The sequence below is a fragment of the Pipistrellus hanaki genome (assembly GCF_964339955.1).
Source record: "Pipistrellus hanaki genome assembly, chromosome: 10".
NCBI classification, from domain to species: domain Eukaryota; kingdom Metazoa; phylum Chordata; class Mammalia; order Chiroptera; family Vespertilionidae; genus Pipistrellus; species Pipistrellus hanaki.
Genome location: NC_140512.1, coordinates 29,982,862 through 30,007,927, shown reverse-complemented (window position 1 = coordinate 30,007,927; position 25,066 = coordinate 29,982,862).

Here is a 25,066-nt window from a genome sequence, read left to right as displayed (position 1 = left end):
CTTGTTCCAATATTTGTTGAGAGACTTATGTTTCTATCTTCTTCTGTGATTACAGATTTGTCTGTTTCTATATTTTGGTTTCATCTAATTTTATGAATCTTGTAACTATAATTGGGTGGAAAGAATTAATAATGTTATGCTTCCTGGTGAATTGAATCTTTTATAATTAACTCAGGTAATACTACTTGGATCAAAGTTTATTTTTGTCTTATAATAATACAGCCACATCAGCTTTCTTTTGGTTAATATTGAAAGTATAGTTTTTCATTATTTTTCTTTCAGTCTATCAATTTTCATATTTTTAAGTCTGCCTATTGTGAATCGAATAATTTGGCCAATTTTTAAAAAATCTTTTGCTATCAACTCTTTTAAAAAATATATATTTTATTGATTTTTTTACAGAGAGAGGAAGGGAGATAGATAGAGAGTTAGAAAAGTCGATGAGAGAGAAACATCGATAGCTGCCTCCTGCACCCCCCGCACTGGGGATGTGCCCACAACCAAGGTACATGCCCTCGACTGGAATCGAACCTGGGACCCTTCAGTCCCCAAGCCGATGCTCTATCCATTGAGCCAAACCGGTCTCAGCTCAACTCTTAATTTTAGTATTTTATTAGTATTACACTCAATGTAATAAAGATACACTTGGCTATAAGTTTACCATCTTATTTGTTTTCTATTTTGCTCCAATTTTCTTCTTCACTGCTTTTTGTTGTATTAAACAAGTGTTTTAAAAATTATTTAATTTTATCTCCTTTAAATTCTTAGATGTGCCCTTTGTATTAATTTTAAGTGGTTATTTCAGATTACATCATGTTAGTAGTTTTGCCATTTTATAAATAATTTAGAAAACTTCTGACAGTTTTACTACATTTACCAGTCTTCTGCCTTCATGATATTACCAACATATATTTTAATTCTACATATAAATTCAATAAGATATTGATGTCATTCTGATTTAAATGGGTAATGTATTTTTTGTGTGTGTACTTACATCTTAATATATATATATATAAAATTGATTTTTTACATAGAGGAAGGGAGAAACATTGGTCAGCTGCCTCCTGCACACCTCCTATTGGGGATGTGCTTGCAACCAAGGTACATGTCCTTGACTGGAATCGAACCTAGGACCTTTCAGTCCACAGGCCGACACGCTATCCACTGAGCCAAATCAGTTAGGGCACACACATCTTTACCTTTTCAGAAACTCTTCCTTCCTTTCCACAATTCTATGCTTTTATCTGGCATCAGTTTATTTCAGCTTAAATAATTTATTTTAGTATTTCTTGTACTATGTATATACTGACAATTATTTCAACTTTTGTCTGTCTATAAGCATCCTTATTCTACTTTCATTTTGAATATTTTTGCTGAGCATAAAGTTATGCTGGCACTTTTAAAAATATATTTTTACTAATTTCAGAGATGAAGCGAGAGAGAGAGAGACAGAGACAGAGACAGAGAGAAAAAGAGAGAGAAACAATCAGTAATGAGAGAGAATCATTGATTGACTGCCTCTTGCACTGGGGATTGAGCCCACAACCCAGCTTATGTCCTGACGAGAATCAAACCTGGACCACCTGCTTCATAGGTCGCTGCTCAACCACTGAGCCATGCATGCTGGGTTATGCTGGCATTTTAAAGATGCCATTTACTTGTCTTCTGCTTCCACCATTTCTTTTGAAAAGTTAATTTGGCAGCTTTATTTCTATTACAATCAGTCCTCACTTACCATCCCCCATAGGTTCTTGGAAACTGTGACTTTTAGTGTAAGGACGTATAACAAAACCAATTTTTCTGCAGGCTAATTGATATAAACAAGAGTTAAGTTCCTAGGGCATATTTCTGGCCACAAACAAATCACCAAACTTCTAAATAAAGACCTGGACACTCTTAATACATGTGAGCTACACATAAAAACAAGGCCGATCATTCTTTTCCAACTCACTGATTCCAATTCAGTCTCAGGTGACTGGAGCCTGTCCTGGCAGCTCAGGGCACCAAGCATGATCTACCCCCAGCAGGAAGGCTTTCCATCGCAGAGTCACTTACACAGATACACACACACACACACGCACACACACACACACACACACACACACACCACTACACACCCTCAGACTGGGACAATTCAGACCTGACAATTCGCCTTGTGCGCACATCTTTGGGATATGGGAGGAAACCAGAATCCTCAAGACAAAACCCAGGCAGACAGAGAACAGCAAACTCTACACAGAGTGACCCTGGCTGGGAATCAATTTTTCTTTTTCTAGTCCACATTATAGCTAATGGCAGTGAATGAAACGATGTTATTCAAGGACTGCTGTACGGGAATGTAGTGGCTTTTTTCTGTGGCTGCTTTTCAGAGTCTCTTTTTTTTGTTTGCTTGTTTTCAGTAGTAATGGGCCTAAGGTGTGGTTGTCTTTATCCTACTTGGAATTTCCTGAGGTTCTTGGAACTATTTATACATTTCATTAGTTTAGGAAAATTCCTGGGTATCATTTCCAATCTTGTTTCTGCCTCATTTTCCTTCTCCCTCTCTTTCCCATCTGGTTCCCATTTACATTTACAATAAACTGTTCTGAGTCCTTCTTCATTCAATTCTCTTATTTCTTTTTCCAATTTGTCAGTGTTAGTGTATTAGAAATACAACTGATTTCTGTGTGTTTATTTTCTATCTTGCATCTTTATTGAAGTCATTGATTATTTCAAATAGTTTTTGGTTAAGTCTTTAGGATGAATACACACACACACACACACACACACATATGTGTGTGTGTGTGTGTGTGTGTGTGTGTGTATATATATATATATATATATATATATATATATATATTCATATCATCTGCAAATAAAGACAAATTACTTTTTTCCTTTTCAATTTGGAGGATTTTTAAAAATCTTACCTGATTTCTCTAAGACTTCCAGAACTTTGTTAAATAAGGATGGCAAGAGTGGGATCCTTCTCTTATTCCTGATCTTAGAGGAAAACAGTTTTTCATTATTGAGTATGATATTAGCTAATTGTAATATATAGTTTTACTTATGTTGAGGTATGACCCCTCTACACCCAATTTGTTAAGGATATTATAATAAAAGAATGTTGTATCTTGTCACATACTTTTTCTGCATCTATTGAGATGGTCATATGATTTTTATCTTTCATTCTATTAATCTAATGTATCACATTTATTACTTTGTGTATGTTGAACCATCCTTTCATCCCAAGGAGAAGTCCCATTTGATTATGGTGTATGATTCTTTTAATGTACTGCTGAATTTGATTTGCTAATTTTTTCCCAAAGAAGTCAGACATTTGAGCAGCAGTTATATGAAAAGATATTCAATATTACTGGTTATCAGGTAAATGAAAATCACAACCACAGTGAGATATCACCTCTCACCTGTTAGAATGGCATCATAAAAAATATAAGAAGTAAGTGTTGACGATGATGTGGGGAAAAGAGAACCTTGGTGCACTGTTGGTGGAAATGTAAACTGGCGCAGCCATGATGGAAAATAGTATGGAGGTTAACAAATTAAAAGTAGAAGTACCATATGATCCAGCAATCCTACTTCTGGGTATATATCCAAAGGAAATGAAAACAGAATATCAAAATAGTATCTGGACTGTTATGTTTCTTGCAGCATCATTCATAATAGCCAAGGGACAGTAATAACCTAAGCACCCATCAATGAATGAATGAATGAATGAATGAATGGCTAAAGAAGATGGAGTATATATACAATGAATATTATTCAGCCATGAGGAAAAAAAGGAAATCCTGCCATTTGTGATAACAGATGCTACTTGAGGAAATTATGTTAAGTAAGTCTGATAGATAAAGACAAATACTATTGATATTATGATCTCACTTATATGTGAAATCTAAAAAAGTCAAACTCATAGGAACAGAGAATAGGGAAGTAGTTGCCAGGGGCTGGGGAGTGGAGGAATTAGGAGGATATTGGTAAAAAAAAAAAAGTACAGACTTCCAATTAAAAGATAAATAAGTTCTGGGGAATCTAATACACAGCCTTATGGTTATAGTTGACAGTGCTGTAATGTATACTTAAAAAATTGCTAAGGGAGTAGATTGGAAATAGTCTCACCTCAAGAAAAGAAATGCTAAGTATGTAATGTGATGGTATTAGCTCATGCTATAGTAGTAATCAAAATGCAATATGTGGCCGGGACCGGTTTGGCTCAGTGGATAGAGCGTCAGCCTGCGGACTGAAAGGTCCCAGGTTCGATTCCGGTCAAGGGCATGTGCCTTGGTTGCGGGCACATCCCCAAAGGGGGGTGTGCAGGAGGCGGCTGGTCGATATTTCTCTCTCATCGACGTTTCTAACTCTCTGTCCCTCTCAATTCCTCTCTGTGTAAAATCAATAAAATATATTTAAAAAATGCAATATGTGTATCCAGTCAACACATGTACACTTTAAATTTACATAACGTTATGTCAATTATATCTCAGTAAAACTGGAAAAATTTGGAAACTCATCTGTAGGAGTTTTCAGTCTAGTCACCATTATAGAATCCACTTAATAACTCTCAAAGCAACATTAAATTGGTGAAAAAATGTTGAAGCACATGCGAAACGTATTAAATTGAGCAGAGCTCCAGCAAGGAGATTGGGGCCAGATATTAAATAGAGAAAGTCTTTCTAATGGTAGCAGGAGTAAAAAAAAATTATTTCAAATTGGAAGAAGAGCTTGAACAGAGGGAGAGAACAGACAGTAAATACAGTCTCATGTTTTGTTTTAGAGGAATAGGCAGATGTAGAAAGTTCATGCTGTTCTCCTGGGAAGCTATAGTTTCTGCACTCAACCCTTGTGCATTCGTGATCTTCATGTCATGGACAGCATGTCTTAGTCCTGCTGGAAAAACACACACACAGCAATCCATTTAGCCTGATTCCGGCAGATTTAATTGCTGTTGTCAACGTCTGCCCACCCACATTCTGTTGCTAAGCAGTTTTACTGCAAGCTTTGTTTATGTGTTCTCTATGAATTTGGGTTTGGATGCTCTGCTTACAGCTGCCCTTGTTCTGTACACATACAAACACCATTTAGCAACACTCCCCACATTTGTTCTCACACATGTTCTGGCCAGCTGACCTGTGGTGCTATGAATTCAGCTTTTCAGAGTAAATGGATTAGCTGCATTTCAGGACCTCTAAACAGTTTTTACTTAAGGCGGCGGAGGGAAAGGAGTTTGGTCTAGAACAGGGTAACTTCAGTTCCAAGGTACCACCCTGATCTCATCTAATGCACTCTGATTTAGTGAACTTACTCTATTGACCTGGACTTGGATGTCTTAATTTCCTTTACCCCTGAAACTTTGCCTTTATTATACCAACTGTATAGCCACTGGCCAGCCCCTCATAACTTCTTTGTAGAATAACCAGGAAAAAATTGGTCTTACACAATTGTTTTCTTTTATTCTTTTTTAAAAGATATATATTTTTTGACTTTTTTTTTTTTTTTTTAGAGAGAGAGGGGGAGAGATAGAAATATTGGTGAGGGAGAAACATTAACTGGCTGCCTCCTACACAGTCCCTACCAGGGATCAAGCCAGCAACCCAGTGTGTATGCCCTGACCAGGAACAAAACCAGCAGTCTCTTGGTGCATGGAATGATGCTCAACCAACTGAGCCACACCAGCTGGGCTCCTTTTATTCTTAGTGATTGTGATTCATGTGGTTTGAAAGCTGAGTGCTGTAAGCAAAGCTGAGTCTATTTCTATTTTTTAATTTGTTAATGGAATTTTTTTAAGTACAATTGTAGGTGTTATATGTTAGTCAATCTGACCAAAACGTACATACTAACACATTATGCAAATTAACAAGTTTATTTAGCACAATAATAATTTCAAAGTATTGAGGCACTTTTTTTTTTTAAAGCACAGACTTGCCGACAAAGCCTCAGAAGTCATGTAACATCTTTCTCGACACATTCTATTTATTAACCAAGGATCCTCAGGTTCAATAGAGGAATCAGAGACTCCTCTGCAAATGTATTCCCAAGTGTTTTTGCTTATTATTCTGACTAGGCCTTCTGGCGCTATGTTGAATATGAATTGCAATAATGAGTACCCTTGCATTATTCCTAATCTTAGAGGGAAAGCGTTACATTTTTCATCATTGATATGATGTCAGCTGTAGGTTTTCATGTATGCCTTTGTTATGTTGATTTACTTTCCTTGCTTGTTGAGAGGTGTATTATTTTTTTTATCATGAAAGGATCTAAAATTTTGTCAAATGCTTTTTTGTATTTATTGAGATGATGTGATTTTAATCTTTATTCTGTTAATGTAGTGTATGATGTTAACTGATTTTCACATGTTGAGCCACCCTTATATCCCCAGAATAAATCCCATCTGATTGGTGTATGATCTTTTTAATGTGCTGTTGGATTTGGTGTGTTAGCATTTGGTTGAGGACTTGGGCACCTATGTTCATAAGGTATATTGACCTATCATTTTCTTTTCTTGTGCTGTCTTTGTCGGGCTTTGGTATCAGACCAATGCTGGCCTCATAAAATGAGTTTGGAAGAGTTATCTATCAAATGTTCTAGGAGAATTTGATAAGGGTTGCATTAATTATTTTTTAACTGTTGGGTAGACTTTACCAGTAAAGCCAACTAGTTCTGGACTTTTCTTTGCTGGGAAATTTCTGATTATTGATTCCATCTCTGTACTAGTTATAGGCTTTCTATTTTTCTTATGATTCAGTCTTGATAGGTTGTAATTGTTCTAGGAATTTATCCATTTCTCCTATGCTCCTCTTTATTGACCTGTCTCTTATAATCCCCTTTTTATTACTGTGACATCAATTGTAATGTCTCTTTTTTTTTCTGAAAAAAATTTACATAAACTGATTTTTTAGCTCACATATTTAGACTTTTAAATAATGCTCATTTATTTGTTAACTTAAATTTTTGTTGAAACTCTTGTATTTTACACATTGATGATACAGACATGCAAATGTTTGAAAAGATCTCTCCCTTTATTGGTCTTGGAATTTATTGGTATGGTTATGACAATTCTTATGTCTTCTGGAATAACATGAACCTATGTCAATGTTAAATTAAACTCTCCATTTCCCTTGTTCAAATGCAAACTCTTAAGGCCCACACAGTTTTATTCCTTCCATATGCCTTCCTCTTCTGCCAATGGATGTTTCTCTTCTCCTCAGATATTATTACTAGAGGCCCAGTGCACAGACTCATTCATTAGTGAGGGTCTCTCTGCCTGGCCTTCAGGGATCAGGCAGTTCAACACCCGCCAAGGAGTCCGAGAGAGCAAGAGGGCACTCTGCAAAGTTGCTGTTGCTCGGCAGATCCTGCATTGAGCGACTCCCCCTGGTGGTCAGTGTGCATCATAGCTACCAGCCGGTCAGCCATTTGGCCGGTCACTTGGGCTTTTAAATATATATTAAAATATATATTTATATTATTATATAAGTCTGTACCAATGTTTAGACCTTATATTACCTACTTTCAATTTAAGTAATCAAATGTACTATCATAGTATTGTTATTCTGTATTTGTATTTTATGGTCATTTTTGAACATATTTTTCACACTAGAATATTTTCTTTATATCTGTCAAAGATAATAAAGCCAAACTTTAGTTAAAGTGGCAAAAACAGATTTTATTCAGTAACTGCTAACTGTTGGGGAAAGAACTGAGCTCCATTCCAATTTGTGTGCAGAGGTGACTGAATGTTTATAGCGAGAATGAGAGAGGAAGAAAGGGGAGTGCTCAGCAGTGTCAGGGGTGTGACAAATTACAAAAAGTGGGTAAAAGGATCAGGCAGTATGGAGGCGAGTAAGCCAGCTGTGTCTGCAAGTTAGCAATGATTAGTTAGGATTAGATCCTGCCATAGAAAGTGGGAGCCAGGTGGTCTATCCTTGAAGTTTATATTTTGAAGGAATGGGTTTCAGGTCCTTGAGAAAGACGCTTATTGGTCTTAGGAAATATATACATATACTAGAGGCCCAGTGCACAAAATTTGTGCATGGGGGTGGGGGATGGGGGAGAAGCAGTCCTTCAGCCCAGCCCGCAGCCTTTTGCAATCTGGGACCCCTTAGGGGATGTCCTACTGCTGGGTGGGATTGGGCCTAAACTGGCAGTCAGACATCCATCTCGCAATCTAGTACCGCTGGCTCCTAACCACTCTGCCTGCCTGCCTGCCTGATCGCCCCTAACTGCTCACCTGCCTGCCTGATTACCCCTAACTGCCTCTGCCTCAGCTCCCACCACTGCTGTAGCTTCATCCAGAAGGACATCCAAAATGACGTCCAGAAGTTTGTTCGGTTGTCTGCTCTAATCAGCATACTATTCTTTTATTATTATAGATAGTTCAAAGGGAGGAAGAAGTATATTATTACATATATTCAATAATTACAAGCTTTTTTGTTTTAGTTAATATTTTAAGAAAGAGACGGGCAGGGCCCTATTATTAGGAGTTGGATAAAACAAACAGCAGATACTTTTGCCCGCCTTGAGCTTTTTCAGGTAGAGACTCTGAGAGGGACTGAGTGTCCCGGAATGTGGCTTTATGCTGCCAGAAGCCATGATTGGTTTAGTAAAGTTTCTTAGTGCAGAAGTTTGGAGGAGTCCTTACGTGCTGAGAATTATTTTGTAGTTATTGAAGTTAGGATCACATCCTCCCACAGAGACTGGGGAACCACAGTGCTATCTCAGAACCTCTTAAATCCCATCTCTGTAGTTCTTACACAGCATTGCTGGCACATAGTAGGTTCTCAATGAATTTTGATCAATTTTACTTAAATCATAATAGTCCTTTAATGACCAGATACGAGTCATTGTTCTATACTGATATTTATCGGACTGTTCTATTTATCACTGCATACTCATGATCCAGCCCTAGAGCCACCAGTGTGCATACTGCACAAGTATGTCTGGTTGAAGGTGTGAGGGGAGCTGAAATCCAGCTTGTGCTTTACTTGCTCTGACCCCAACACCAGCACTCACGACCTCTCGGGTACACAAATGTTGGCTCGTAACTATCCTGTCAGTCAAAATGCCCGGGTCACAGGCTGCCAAAAGCTGCCAGATATCCTAACATTTAGTTCTGGAAGTTGAAGTAAAAGCAATTTTAAACCAAACTTTTTGTTAATTGTCTTGATTTTTTTTTGCCTTTGTTTTTCAACAAGAGGTTGCAGTTGCTTCAGGTGTTTGAGCACCAGGGAGGACAAGCTAATCCATTATAAAGGTCTGTTTGATTTAGAGTCCCCTGAGGTCTCCAAGAAAATGGATTTATTAGCCAGGGGCCTCTCAATATAATCACTACCTAGGTAACCGGTGTCACAACCAAGGGAAACACAGATGCCTCTGCAGGGAGTTGACTGTCTTTTTGTTGATTTTGTCTTTGGGTAAGGCTAGATTTATTCTTTATTATCTTCGCTATACAAAGTTATGCAGAGAGACTTTCAAATAGGGTCAGGATGCATTCTTGAGTAATACCAGTTTTGTTTTTTATGTTCATTGTTTTGTGAGTGTGTGTGTGTGTGTGAGCGTCCTTATTTAAGACTGAAAAGCTGTAGCTGCTTTCCAATTAAATAGTTTGTAAGTGTTTCATTCCCTCATGTACTGACTTGTACATTCCCACTAATCCATTCTAACTTCTCCTTTACCTCATAAGGAACCATCAAAAAAATTAAACACCATTTTGGTTTTTGCAGTGTTACAACACTGCATTATATATTCCAGAGGAAGTAATTCATTAAAAACCAACAATGGCAAAGGAAAGTGATACATTTGCTTGAACTAAGAAAATTCATTTTTAAAGTTCTTCATGTTAGTATAAGATATTTAATATCAGGAAATAATATATTCAACTTTTGGAAAAATATATCTTGGAAAGGCTAAAACAGCTGGGATATATACCAATATTCTGTACTAACCTCAATTTTACTAATGCCTACCTTTCAGACTTTGTATACTTGATGGAACTGGCTTTTTTCCAACTTTTGTCTGAAACTAAAGTAGATTCAAATGTCTTCAATTAAGAATTAAGGGTGTGAATTATTGTCCACTTGTAAGAAGCAAACATTCTTATTTATCTGTTTCAAGATTCATAAGAGCACATTCTTCAGTTACTATGGAAACTATCTCCAGCTAAATTTGAGAGGGTCTCTGAACAGAACTAAAATGCCAACACTAATAGAAAACTCCATGTTTAATTTTTTTTTTTTTTGGCTATATCTAAGGTGCCAAATTAGTCAGTTAAGACTACATTGACTTGGCTATTAAAGATTCTAAAGATAGCCCTGACCAGTTTTGCTCAGTGGATAGAACATCAGCCTGTAGGCTGAAGGGTCCCAGGTTCGATTCCAGTCAAGGGCATGTACAGTGGTTGCGGGCACATCCCCAGTGGGGGCTGTGGGAGGCAGCTGATCGATGTTTCTAACTTTCTATCCCCTTCCCTTCCTCTCTGTAAAAAATCTAAAGATAATACGTAAGTGAGAGAAAAAAAAGTTTTGATAGGAAAAGAAGAAATTGAGGGTTAGAAAACAAAAGCTAACAGAATTCACACAAATGTTTTCATCTTCAAAGTTGGGCATTTCAGCTATGTAGGCTTTCCCATTGATTTCATCAGTAATATTGAAAAGTAAACGTTATAATTATTCATGAGAATTTGTAAATAAGTGATAGATAAATAAGTGACTTAATCTGTAAAATGCTTATTTTTAAAAGTTATTTTATAATCCTTAGCACTTAATAAAGATTTTTAAAAGATTTTAAATTTATTTTTGAGAGAGAGAGAAAGGGAGAAGGAGGGAAACATCGATCAGCTGGCTTCTACATGCCCCCTACCAGGAATGGAGCCCACAACACAGGCATGTGCCCTGACTAAGCATCCAGCTGGCAATCTTTATTGTTTTATTTTATTTTATTTTTATGTTAAAGTAAAGTTTATTCCCCACTAATGAGCAGGACTCATTACAGAGGTAGAGAAATCAGAATTGAAGGAGTGGGGAGGGGAGAAAGGACCCAGCTGGGCTGCCTCCACAGAAGCTGGCAATCTTTTAGTGCATGGAACAACACCCAACCAACTGAGCCCCACCGGTCAGGGCTAGTTACACTTTTAGTCAATATATCAAGTATATAGCAGAATGTCCAAATTTAGGAAATATTAACAAATTTGACTTATTTGGTACAATTACAGGGTTTGTTACAATAAATTAAACATTTTTTTTCAGTAACAAAAATTCATAGTTATATTAGAAAGGTCTTTTTTGAGTAAGTATACAAGTTAGATATAGTTATAACAACTATTTTCTTTTTTCCCCCTAGTAGAAATATCTATTTAAGTTTTAGATGCTTATTTATACTTTCAAAAACGTAAGAATTTTATGTAGAACTTATTTTTCATAATGGAAAAGATGTAGAGAAGTCAATGAATTATGATATGGAAGAGAAAGGACTTAGACATTTTCTAGCAATTAGCCCAGGCCCCTGGTTTTCCACTGGAGGAGAACAGTCCTAGGTGATTTCCACTGTGGTCTGAACTCCATTGGAACCCAAGGTTCTTAGACCCAATTCAGTGTGGTTGGCCTTTCCACTTGACTTACTTATAAGTCACCTTTATGCTTGAAAACTGTCCAAATGGTTCAGATATGTACGGCTATTAAAGTAGTTGAAAAACCCAAGGCTTGCTAGATTTGTTGACCTCTTGGTCAAAAGTGTAATTTGCCTTTGTAATAAAAAGATGGTACTTCAGTCAAAGAATGATTAAACATCCCAAGTTTTCTGAGTATGTGTGTTTCAGGAAACCTCAATGTGGGTGGCACTACATATTTTGTACTGAAAATATGTGGGAAACAATTAGGAGCTGACTGGATGGTATTTTTCATGTAACATAAATCTGAATGAACATTTACTTCTTTGCAGTTGAGACCTTTCTTTATTTCAAGTGGTATGATAGTTATGATGTTTTCATTTGTTATGCTAAATTTTTTTCTAGCATAGATAATTGAGAATTTACTGTATATGCATATATTGTGTTTCAATGGGGTAAAACCTTGAAAATAGTTTCCCTTGCTGAAACACAAAATAAAGTGTTTTTTTTTTTTTTTGTGTGTGTGTGTGTGTGTGTAATATATTTTTATTGATTTCAGAGAGGAAGGAGAGGGAGATAGAGATAGAAACATCAATGATGAGAGAGAATCACTGATCGGCTGCCTCCTGCATGCCCCACACTGGGGATCAAGCCCACAACCCGAACATGTGCCCTGACCAGAAATGGAACTGTAACCTCCTGGTTCATAGGTCGATACTCAAACATTGAGCCACACTGGCCAGGCACGAAAAAAAGGTTTTAATAAACCATGATCTGAAATTATGTAAAGTCAAAATATTCAGAACATTTAGACACTATCATCCTTTAGAGAAAGCATTAGAAAAAGTTAAAAGTCTTGCATTCAAATCCCAGCCATGCTATTTGCCGGTTCTTGAAAGGTGACTTGTAAATTACAGATTCAGTAAGAACCCTGACAAGTGAACAAAAGCAGGAAAAGCAAAGGTTTCTCCCTGGGACAGAATTTGTACTTCCAGGCCATTTATTTGTAAAGTGCTGACTGTGTTATAGAAAAGTCTAATAATTAAGTCCTTCTCATCTTTAATACTGGTTACACCACACAGATACCTTTGCTAATATTTATTATTTTATATATTGTTTTACTTATTATTTATTATTTAATATATTATTTATTATTTTATTATATATAATTATATCTATCTATCTATCTATATATAATTTATATATTGTTCCATAAGCTACATACAGAAGGTTTCAAGGGTGACTGTCATTTTGTGGAACTGTATTCCTAGGTTGACAGAGTTGCTAAATGATTTGTTGTTCATTAATTTATCTATATGGTTACTTCATGAAGTTTTACATAATAGTTACTTTACCCTTGCTTTATGTATTTCAATTATTTATGTAATGGACTATGATCCTGTGGTGATTGTATTACAAAAGAGACAATTTTTAGAATTGACTACTTGCTTGATAAATAATGTTAATTAATTATCTTATCTCATCCCTCATATACCCCACAGACTGCAATGTATTTCATTCCATTCCCTTGAGATAATATTTGATAAAAGATGAGTAAATATTGATTTTCATTAATGAAGTGGTTTTCTTTTAAAGTGTAAATGTTAAAAGCATTTTCTCCAATTGATATCTGCTTAAAAGCTCTGAAAGCTTATGGTACATCAAGTTGTTCATCCATCACAAGGTTACACTGTTCAACTTTGTGTATCCTAACACCACTGATAATAGCTTACAAAGACTGCATGAGGCAGTTCATATTTGTAAATAGAGGGGAACATATGTAGCAGCAAGGAAGAGATGAATTCTAGTGGTAGTAATATAACTCTAAATCAACACATTTATAGATAAGCCTTGACTTCGGTGACCTGTTTTAGAGAGTTAAAGAGCATATGTGGAAGTTGTCACCTGGGGAAGTAAAAGTAAATACTTTGAACCTTTTATAAGAACATGATTTAAATAAAGTTAATGTATGTCAAAGATGCATTTGACTTATTAATAAGCATGTCAGTAGAATGGTTAAGCTGGCTCAAAGAACATTTGTGATACATATATACACATACACAGAGTGGCCAGATTATTATGACTACCCCATCAGTACTTCGTTGGGCCACCTTTTGCCTTCAATACTGCAGCGATTCTTCTTGGCATTGACTCCAGGAGATGTTGAAAGGTGATGTGAGGAATCTGACACCATGCCTGATGAATAGCCCTGTCCAGTTCAGTGAGATTGGATGGTTGTGGAACCAGCGGCCTGATGGCTCTTTTAACTTCGTCCCACAAATGCTCAATTGGATTGAGATCTGATGATTGTGGGGCCACCTAAGCAAGGTAAAGTCTCCTCATGTTCTTGAAACCACTCCTGCACAACACGAGCACCGTGGCATGGTGCATTGTCTTGTTGGAAGAAGCCATCTCCATTGGGATACGCCATCAACATGATAAGATACACTTGATCAGCAATGATACTTAGGTATGTTGTGCTATTCAGACATTGTTCTACACGAATTAAAGGGCCCAAATCATGCCAGGAAAACATGCCCCAAACCATAACACTGTCCCCACCAGCTTAAAGGGTTGTGCTCATGCATGTGGGGTGCATGCTTTCATGCTGTTTCCGCAAAATTCTCACTCTGTCATCTGCATGATGCAACTGGAAATGTAATTCATCGGAGCACATGACTTTTTCCTAATACTCGACTGTCCAATCCTTGTGTTCCTATGCAAATTGGGGACATTTCATCTTGGTAACTGCAGACAGCAAAGGTGTTTGAACACGCCTTCAGCTTCCATATCCCATAGGATGCAGTATACGGCCAATTTGCCTACAAAAGTCAAGTGGTCATAATAATCTGGCCACTTAGTGTATATTATACATTGATTAATGTGTATGTATTTTTGTATGTATGTGTATGTATGTTCATATGTATATGTACACACATACATATTCACATACAGAAATTGATTTTAATTGTCATCCAGGAAAAATAAAAGACTTGCTGAAATAAGTTTACTCAGTGAGAGACAAAACTAATTAATATTCTATAGGGCAATAAAACTATAACCCTTTGGGTTATCCTTTTTACCAGAGAGAAATCATTTGTACCTCTACTAGAAAAAAAAAATCCATCCCATTGACATATAATTCATAGAACCTCAGCTTTAATCAAAGGTAACTAGTAAGTCAAATAAAGGTACATCCCTAGAGTATCAGATAATTATTTGGTGATCCTGTTAGACAATGTTCTTTGTGATATTAAAAGGGAATACAGTCATGCTTTCGTCCTGCTTCAAACTGGTATAATTTTCTTTGGTGGTACCAATTTCTTTCCCCAATACCTAAAGATTGCCTTCTGTAGTTTTAACATTATCATATCCTAGAGAAGGCCCCCTATTTTAACAGAATTCTCCCCTTTAGCATAATAAGATTATGCATTTTTAAAAAGAATAATTTTATTGATTTCAGAGAGAAGAAGGGAGAAGAAAGAGATAGAAAAATCAATAATGAGAGGGAATCATCAATTGGCTGATTCCTGCATACCCCCCACTGGGCACTGAGCCTGCAATCTGGGCATGTGCCCTTGACCAAAATCAAACCCTGGACCCTTCAGTCCACAGGCTGATGCTCCGTCCATTGAGCCAAACCAGCTAGGGCAGATTATTCATTTTTGTACAAAGGGGAAAATAACTTTCCTTCTGGAATTTTCCTGGGGTTGTACAGAATTTTATATCAAGGAAGAGTCTTTGATGTTAATATTCCAAAAATAGGAACATAGGAATTAACTGCATATTAATATAACTATGGCCAATAGACACCCAAATATATTCCTATGCCACATTGAGAAATCCTAGAAAAAATGACCATTTTTAGATGAATATTGTTTCTAACATTTATAAATATTTCAACTTATGATATGCTTTGAGCTTTATAGTTGGTTTTGTTTATTCACTTTACTTTTTGCCCTGGCTGCCATAACTTAGTCATTGTTGGAATAATTTGTACAATGCGGCACCCAGAGTTCCTTGTTTCAGGGTCACTTTCAGCCCTCAAGAGCCATGATTGTACTGTGTTATGTTTATCTCACAAGGCACATTTTCCTTTTCAAAGAAAAAGTAATATATGTGAAATCTGAATCTTGAATGCAAAGTTTATTTGAACTTATAACAGAAAGAACTAATGTCCTTCACTCAATAAAGTTGAAAACCCAGCTCCATAATGTATTGTTTCTGAAAAGAATTTTTATTAAAAAGTATTGCAATATGAGGTTACAGAACAGCATATTGAAGAGCATCTGCAGAAGTTTTTGCCTGAGGGAATGAAAGTAAATAACTTTGAATCATCTTATGAAAAGAACGCAGTTAACATTGCAAACCAAGGAAAGAATAATAAATAATAACTCAATTCAATTGACCTTTAGACTGCTAAGAGTTTATACATACAATCCCAAACTGTGTGGGCTTTTTATATTTCAATATATACTTTTAAAAATATGAATTTTGAAAAGATAATATAAAGCTTCTTTATACCACACATCCAGTTTCCCTTATCAACATCTTATATCAGTATGATATTTGTCACAATGAGCTAAGATTTTATTATTACCTAAAATCTATATATATTTCAAATTTCCTTGGGTTGCACTTGATATCTTTTTCCTGTTGTAGGATTTCATCCAGGATACTATGTTCCATTTATTATCATGTCTCCTCTTTGCTGTGAAAATTTCTCAGACTTCCCTTATTTTTGATGACCTTGTCAGTTTTAAGGAGCACTTCCCAAATATTTTGTAGAAGTTTACCTATGTTGGAATTGGATATTTTTCTCATCATTAGACTGGGGTTACGGATTTTTAGAAGGAAGACTGCAGAGATGCCATTTCCATCATTTTCTATCAATGGCACCTACTATTAATATGACTTATACCATTGATGTTAACCTTGGTCAACTGGTTGGGGTAGTTTGCCAGGTTTCTCCATTGTAAAATTACTTCTTCCCTTCCTTCCCATACTGTATCCTTTGGAAGCAAGTTGTTAAGCACAGAGTGGAGAAAATCTTACTTGATTTTATGATAGCAAAGTACACAAATTATTTGGAACTCTGCATGGGAAATTTGTCTCTTCTGTTTATTTATTTATTCAATTATTTAGTTCTATCCAGTATAGACTCGTAGATATTTGTTTTACACTCTGTGTTATAATATTGTTTTGTTGTTTTGTTTTTTAATATTTTATTGATTTTTTTACAGAGAGGAAGGGAAAGAGATAGAGAGTTAGAAACATCAATGAGAGTAAAACATCAATTAGCTGCCTCCTACTCACCTCCCACTGGGGATGTTCCCGTAACCAAGGTACATGGCCTTGACCAGAATTGAAACTGGGACCTTTCTGTCTGCAGCCAACGTTCTATCCACTGAGCCAAACTGGTTAAGGCTGTTTTGTTTTTTTAACTGCTCAAGTTGTTGCATCTTGGGCTACTGGTAAATCTTTTAGGTTGCTAATGTGTCCCTTTGACATGCACCCACCATGTTTTGTTTCTTCTTTTTTAATGTTTATACTTCTAGCTAATCTTGTCTATTCCTGCACCAGTCCTGGAATAACTCATTTCTTTATGAAGCCCTGGTTCCCTTTTTCTTTTTTATTTTATTTTATTTTTTTGAGAATGATATTAGAAACCAAGATGTAGGCATTAGGCATCCTCATTGCTCCTAGAGTGCCATTGTTTCAAGCACTTTCATAAGATAGAGCAAGGAGATATATATATATATTCATCCTGTTCTATCTTATATGTGTGTGTGTGTGTGTGTGTGTGTGTTTACTAATTACTGATATATATCTAACTACTAATAAAAGAGAAAGATGCAAATTGCCATGCCTTCATGATGCTCATCAGCCAATCAGGAGTGAGTATGCAAATTAACCCAACAGAAAATGGTGGGTTAATTTGCATGTGCAGGTACCAAGAAGCCTCAGGCTTTCTGCACCATCCCAGCAGCTCCGGGCCTATGGGCAGCATGGGAAGGCAGAAGGTGTCTCCAGGCTGGAGCAAAGGCAGAAAGGCAGCTCCAGGCCGGAGCAAAGGCGTTGCCAGAAGCCAGGGGAAGCCTCTAGTCCAGTGTTTCCCAAACTTTTGACATATGTGTACCCCTTCTATAATTTTCGTAACACTGAGTACCCCTCGTCAAAAAACAAACAAACAAACAAACAAAAAACGGATGTATTAGGCGCAGCTAAGCTCGGTACAGTGCATATTCCCACCAAACTCTGGTGCAATGCGTACCCCCACCAAACTTTTCCTGTACCCCTGGGGGTACGCATACCACACTTTGGGAAACACTGCTCTAGTCTATATATAAATAGTGACCATTATGATCGGACAACCAGACAATTGGCCGGTAGCTAGACATGCACTGGCCACCAGGGAGCAAACGGTCAACACAGGAGCTGCCCTCGGTGGTCAGTGTGCTCCCACAACCAACTTCCAATGTTTGGCCAACCTCCTGTGGTCCCTCCCCCTGGCTGGCCAGCCCCGATCACTAGCCAGGCCAAGGGACCCCACCCATGCACAAATTGGTGCACTGGGCCTCTAGTTTTATTATAAATATTTTCATATATAACCATCTGTATTTATATTAAGCTAAACATGAGTTTATACTGATTTCTTTTAACTCTAATCCACTGCCACAACATATATATTTTGTGAAGAAAAGGAATTTTATTTTTCACATAAAGTTACCCGTATTTTCCGGCGTATAAGACGACCCCTAATTTTATGGTTAAAACGTAGGTTTAGACCTATATTTGCTGTATAAGACTACCCCCCACTTCAAAGAAAAGACTTACTTTGCCATCAAGATCTGCAGGTAATTTTTGTGCAATTTTGGTCTTTTGCCCCCGATTTTCGGTTGACCTTTTTTCGTTTCAAAAGTCGTCTTATACGCCAGAAAATACGGTAATTCAAATGCCCCTTGTTATAATTTTGAGTTTATTTTTATAGTAGAGGCCCGGTACATGGATTCATGCATAGGGTAGCAGGGGGCCCTCAGCCTGGTCTGAGCCCTCACAATCTGGGACCCCTCAAGGGATGTAGCAGTGCGCCAAGTGGCAGGTGGCCAAGGAGGAGCTGGAGCTAGGACAGGCACTGTACCACTCGCATTCATCCCGACCCACTGCACCTGCCACCACTGCTCTTTAGCATTGCCACAGAGTTCAATGGGAGAGGCTCCCACCACCACAGCTACACTCACCAGACATGAGCCTAGCTTCTGGCTGAGCAGCACTCCCCCTGTGGAAGCACACTTACCATCAGGAGGCAGCTCCTGTTTTGAGTATCTGGCCCCTGGTTGTGCTCAGTGTACATCATAGTGACTGTTCAACCTGTTGTTCTGATTGTTTGGTCGTAATGGCTGCATATATATATATATATATATATATATATATATATATATATTTCTTTGTTTTGCTTTTTAAAAAAATTAGTAAAATAAGACAATTTAAACATGTACTAGGTTGATTCAAGTTGGAAAACTTTTTATTTTTCTATGTATACAATTTTATTAATAGCAATATCTATATACAATCATCAACTTGTTTCTTTTAGTTTGATTACTAAGAAGAAAGAGCAATTCCAAAGAGGCCACTTGACTTGATGAAAAGGCCATTTTCTCAATAAGATATTTATTTAAAATTCTGGGAAGAGGTTAGTTAAAAATAAATATGGAGAAAATCATAGCAAACTAAACAAACCATAGTCAATGGGTTAATGGGAACATCAATAATATGCAAAACTAGAATAGGTCATATTTATTATATATATATATATATATTTTTGGGCTGGATTTTTATCAGTGTTGAAGATCACTAATAAGTGATTTGGTTCAAGGGATTCAAGTATCAGATGAAAAGTAACATTAGACTTAGATAAGAGCTCACCTTAGATAATCTGTGATTTTGTGAAAGTAGGTACTTCTACTATCTAATTCTAATTCAAATAAATATATTTCAAATAAATTAATACATAGCAAATCTAATTTAAAAATATATTATGAAAAAAGATCTAACTATAGTTTGAAATAAGGTAACTGCATTTAACTATATTGATTTTTCCAATCCATGGATAAGGAAAAATCTTTGTATTTGTGTCTTCCTCACTTTCTTCTATCAATATCTTACAGTTTTTTGGGTATAGATAGATCTTTCTCCTCCATGGTTAAATTTATTCCTAAGCATTTTATTTTTAAAAAAACTATTGTAAATGGGATTATTTCCTTAATTTCTCTTTTTGGTAGTTTGTTGTTAGTGTATAGAAATACAACTGACTTTTGTGTAGTGATTTTCTATTCTGCAACTTTACTGAATTAATTCATTAATCTTAACAGGTTTTTTTAATATCATCTTTAGGGAATATGTGAATATAAACCTATGTAAAGTTAGGTTGGTTATTTGGAGTCTTTAGTATCTCTTAATGTAGGAGTTTAGTATCTCTTAATGTAGGAGTTTATTGTTATCAATATTCCTCCTATTATCAATATTCCTCCTAGAATTGCTTTTGTGCATCCCATAAGTTTGCTATGCTTCATTTGTCTCAAGATATTTTTGATTTCTCCATTGGTTTCTTTTTTGACACACTGGTTATTTACTTGCATGTTGTTTAATCTTCATATATTTGTGAGTTTTCCAGTTTTCTTTTTATGATTGGTTTCCAGTTCCATATCATTGTGGTCAGAAAGGATGTTTGATAGGATTTCAATATTTTTTAATTTTTAAAGATTGTTGTATAGCCGAACATAGAAACTATCCTAAAGAATGTTCCATGTGCATTTAAGAAGACTGTATATTCTGTTGCTAATGGGTGAAATGTTCTGTAAATGTCTGTTCGTTTCATCTGCTCTAACATATAATTTAAGCTTAATGTTTCATTATTGATTTTCTGTCTGGACTATCTATTTTTGAAAGTGGGATTTTAACATCTCCTACCATTATTGTATTGTCTATTTCTTTCTTCAGATTAGTTAGTGTTTTATATATTTAAGTACTCCTGTTTGGGATGCATACATATTTACACATGTTATTTATTCTGGAGTATTTGACTCCTTTTTCAGTGTTTAATGACTTCCTTTTTCTCTTGTTACAGTTTTTGTATCAAAATCTGTTTTATCTAAATACATGTAGCCACCCCTACTGTCTTTTGGTTTCCATTTGCATGGAATGTCTTTATCTTTTTTACTTTCAGGCTGTCTGTGTCCTTAATGCTGAAGTTAATCTCTTATAGGCAGCATATAGGTAGGTCTGGGTTTTTTGTTTTTAAAAATATTTTTATTGATTTCAGAGAGGGAAAGAGAGATAGAAACATCAATGATAAGAGAGAATCATTGATGGGCTGCCTCCTGCACACTCCCCACTGGGAATTGAGCCTGCAACCCAGGCATATGCCCTGACCCAGAATTGAATTATGACCCTGGTTCATAGGTCAATGCTCAACCACTGAGCCACAACGCAGGCTGGACTGTTTATTTGTTTTTTAATCCACTCAGACAATCCATGTTTTTTGATTAGAGAATTTATGCTTTTTCATTTAAAGTAATTATTGAGAGGTATGGATTCACAATTGCCATTTTATTAATTTCTTTCTGGTTGTTTTGTTATTCCTGTGATCCTCTTGACTCTCTTACCTTGTGATTTGATGATTTTTTTTGTAGTGGCATGCTTTAATTTTTTTTCTTTTTATCTTTTATGTTTTTAGTATAGGTTAAGCTTTATGGCTACCATGAGACTTGCATGAAACATATTTATAACAATCTATCTTAAGCTAATAACAACTTTGCTTTGAATTCATACAAATGCTCTACATTTTTAGATAGATAATTGTTTTGATAAGATGTGGATTTTATTTTATATATATATATATATATATATATATATATATATATATATATACACACACATATATTTCAAGACTCACCAATTGCAATCTTAGACTTTGTGTGGCTAACTGTATATAAATTTTGCCTAAAATCAAAGCTGTGAACAAGATTCTTGTTAGTTGGCTTACTTTTCTCAGTGTATGAGTTGATAATTCTGGAATGAACTTCTGTGTAGTTCAGACTTGTGCAAATGAGTTCAAAATGTTGAGAATAATGGGATCCAGATTCCAGTGGGTCAGTGAATAGCTCAGGAAGAGTGAAACAGGAATAAAAATATGAAAGGGGAGAACCAATGTGTGCCCTATGGTAATGAATTGGAAATGAAACTCATAGTTTTTGTTTAGATATAGAAATAAAAACATAGGCTTAGAAAAAATATAGATATGGTGTATGGATATGAATAGGAAATTAAAAATATTTCCTAGTTCTCTTTGCTGAAAGAGACCAGGATCAATGACAAACTAGTAATAATGATCAGACTTAAGCATGTAGGTCTTACTCTCTAGATGTCATTCTTGACTGAAAACAACTAGGATTCCTTAAAACTTTTAAATAAATATAAAAAGACTTATAGAGATATGTCAAAAAATTAAACAAGAGCCTCGGTGAAAGCATGGACTGTAACCAGTGGCCCTACTGCTGAGTAGAGAGGTTAGGCAGTGGCATTGGCTAGGAATGACACCATAGATAGCAAAGTCTCTAACAAACACCTACTGGCCTTTGGTATCTTCAACAGTCTCATTCAGAATGACTTTTAAGTAACAAAAATAAAAAGCCCATCATGATGAGTCAAGATCAGAAGCCAAAGGAGAAAGAATTCTAATATGCATGCAAAGAGGGTTATGTAATTTTAGGACAAAGAGAATGATAAGTAACAGAGATTTCTCTTCACAAATTTATAAAAGCAGGCCTGGACTCATTTCTATCTTTTCTCATATACCTAGGTCAAAAATCTCAGAGGAAATTATATCATACTTTTACATTTTTGTTAACATTTTAAAAATGAATGCATTGAAAGTGAAAATCCACAAGCTCTTACTTGCAATTAGTGAAAGTAAAATGATACTGAAAACCAAAAGTTTATCATGGGTTATATAGATTCATGGTCCAATCCATGAATATTAAAGAAGTTATATTAAAACATGAACAAATCCAATGAGGCGAGGCCCTCCTCCATGTCATATTAAGAAGACAGTTATCCCAAACTCAAAAACAGATGCTTTTCCATGAGTTACCATATGAAAAACTAAAATGATGTAAAACAAAAGAGAAAAGGTTAGTGTATTTGATATCTGATACCATGCTCTGTTTTACCCAATTCAGGAAATTTCTTACAAAGTCAAGATTATTTAGAATAGGAGATATTTGTGTGAAGTTTTGAAATTTCTTACATTTTCTACACATCACAATTAAATGTATTAATTAATGAGGACACATGGAAATAGTTGATAGAGTTGATGAAATAGCAATGCAATTTGGAGGTTAAAGAAAAGAAAAAGAAGACAAGTTCAAGGGACTCATATACTGGGTAACCTTAGAATGAATTGTCAATCAAAATAAATATAGCAATGGATTATAACAAGTTTAATAACATAAGAATCCATAAACCCATACAGATATAAGTAAAAAGGAGAGAATAAATAATCTTTCTTACAGTGAATGTCAATGAATACAAAAGCAATGATTAAGTAAAAATCATCAAGAGATGTTAAAATTAGATGTTACAAATATCAAGAAGTTTTCATAGCCTCAAATTATCTCCTCATATCTCACTTTTTTATTAAAAATGTTTAGTGTTGACATGATTGCAGGAGTCCTCCCCACCTTTACCCACATCTAACCTTTCCTTTAATAACAAAGATAAACAATTACTCTAAAGTAGAGAACTACCTCCTCAATCAAGTGATCAAACTAATATCACTTTATATTTTCCTCACAAGATGCACTGAGAATGATACATCATTTCTGTGATATTTTCACCAAAATGTATAACCTAAATCTTATGAAGAAATATAAAAAGTTACATTGAAGAACATTATACAAAATCACTGCCCTCCCTGCTTCAAAATATCAAGGTCAGGAAAGATAAAGACTGAGGAATTCTTCCAGACTAAAGAAAAACTAAAGAGCTTTGATAACTAAGGCAATGTCATAAAGGACATTATTGAGTCATAGATAAATTTGAATATGGACTATGGATTCAACTAGTGTATCAATATCTTATTTCCTAATTTTGGCAGCTATAGTGTGCTTAAGTAAGAAAAATTCTTATTCTAGACTGTGGGATCTTAGAGGGAAGGTGGGGGAGGGCGGGTGGATGGGAGGTAATCAACCAAAGACCTTGTATGCATATATGCATAACCCATGAGCACAGACAATAGAGTGCTGAAGGCCTGGGGAGGGGGGGAGAAAGAGTGGTGTGGGGTAGGCTGGAAGGGGTCAATGGAAAAAAAGGGACATATGTAATACTTTCAACAAAAAATAATTATTTAAAAAAAAAAATAGAAGAATGATGTCATATTGACAATTCATGTGAAAAATTCTTCACTTATAGTACCTAGTTATTTGAACATCAATTAAAATCTTAGTCTTGATAAAAATAAAGAAAAATTCTTGTTCTTAGAAAATACATATGGAGCCGAAACCGGTTTGGCTCAGTGAATAGAGTGGTGGCTTGCGGACTGAAAGGTTCTGGTTAAGGGCATGTATCTTGGTTGCGGGTACATCCCCAGTAGGGGGTGTGCAAGAGGCAGCTGATAGATGTTTCTCTCTCATCAATGTTTCTAACTCTCTATCCCTCTCTCTTCCTCTCTGTAAAAAATCAATAAAATATATATAAAAAAAATACATATGGAAGTATTCAGGGGGAAAGGGGGTTATCTTCAATTTATACCCAAAGGGTTCAGAAGAAATAGTATAATAAAGAATAGTAATAGAAATACATATAAGATATACATTTGTTATAAAACATACATATGCATATAAAATAATATAGCAAATGGACAAAATGTAAATAATGGGCATATGGGACTTTCCTGTCCTATTCATTCAAGTTTGAAATAATATTAAAATAAAATTTTAGCAAAGATTTTTTTTAAATGTATCTTTTAAAAGGGGAGAGATAAATTTAATAACATCTCTAGTATCTAATAACAATAATAGCAGGTAAACACAAATAAATACCTTTAAGAATGAGAAAGTAGCTATATGTAGAATCTAGAGGATCCTAATAGGTAAAAAGAAAATACTAGACAATTTTACTAATAAATTTGAAAATAAATCTCTGGAAGCTATAGATGGAATACTAAGTAACAGCAAAAATGCTAAAGAACACTACATGAAATAAAAAAAATTCATATATAAATTCACAAATATAAAATAGTTTGCAAGTATATAGACTCTTACATTAGAAAAATAGATACAAGACCAGGATTATTATTTGTAAAACTTTCTGATAACATATTATATCTATATAAATGGATTATTGATATTTTCTTTTTGGAAACTTTTTGCACCTTCCAAATGTAAGGCAACATTGTGTGTTACTTTTACA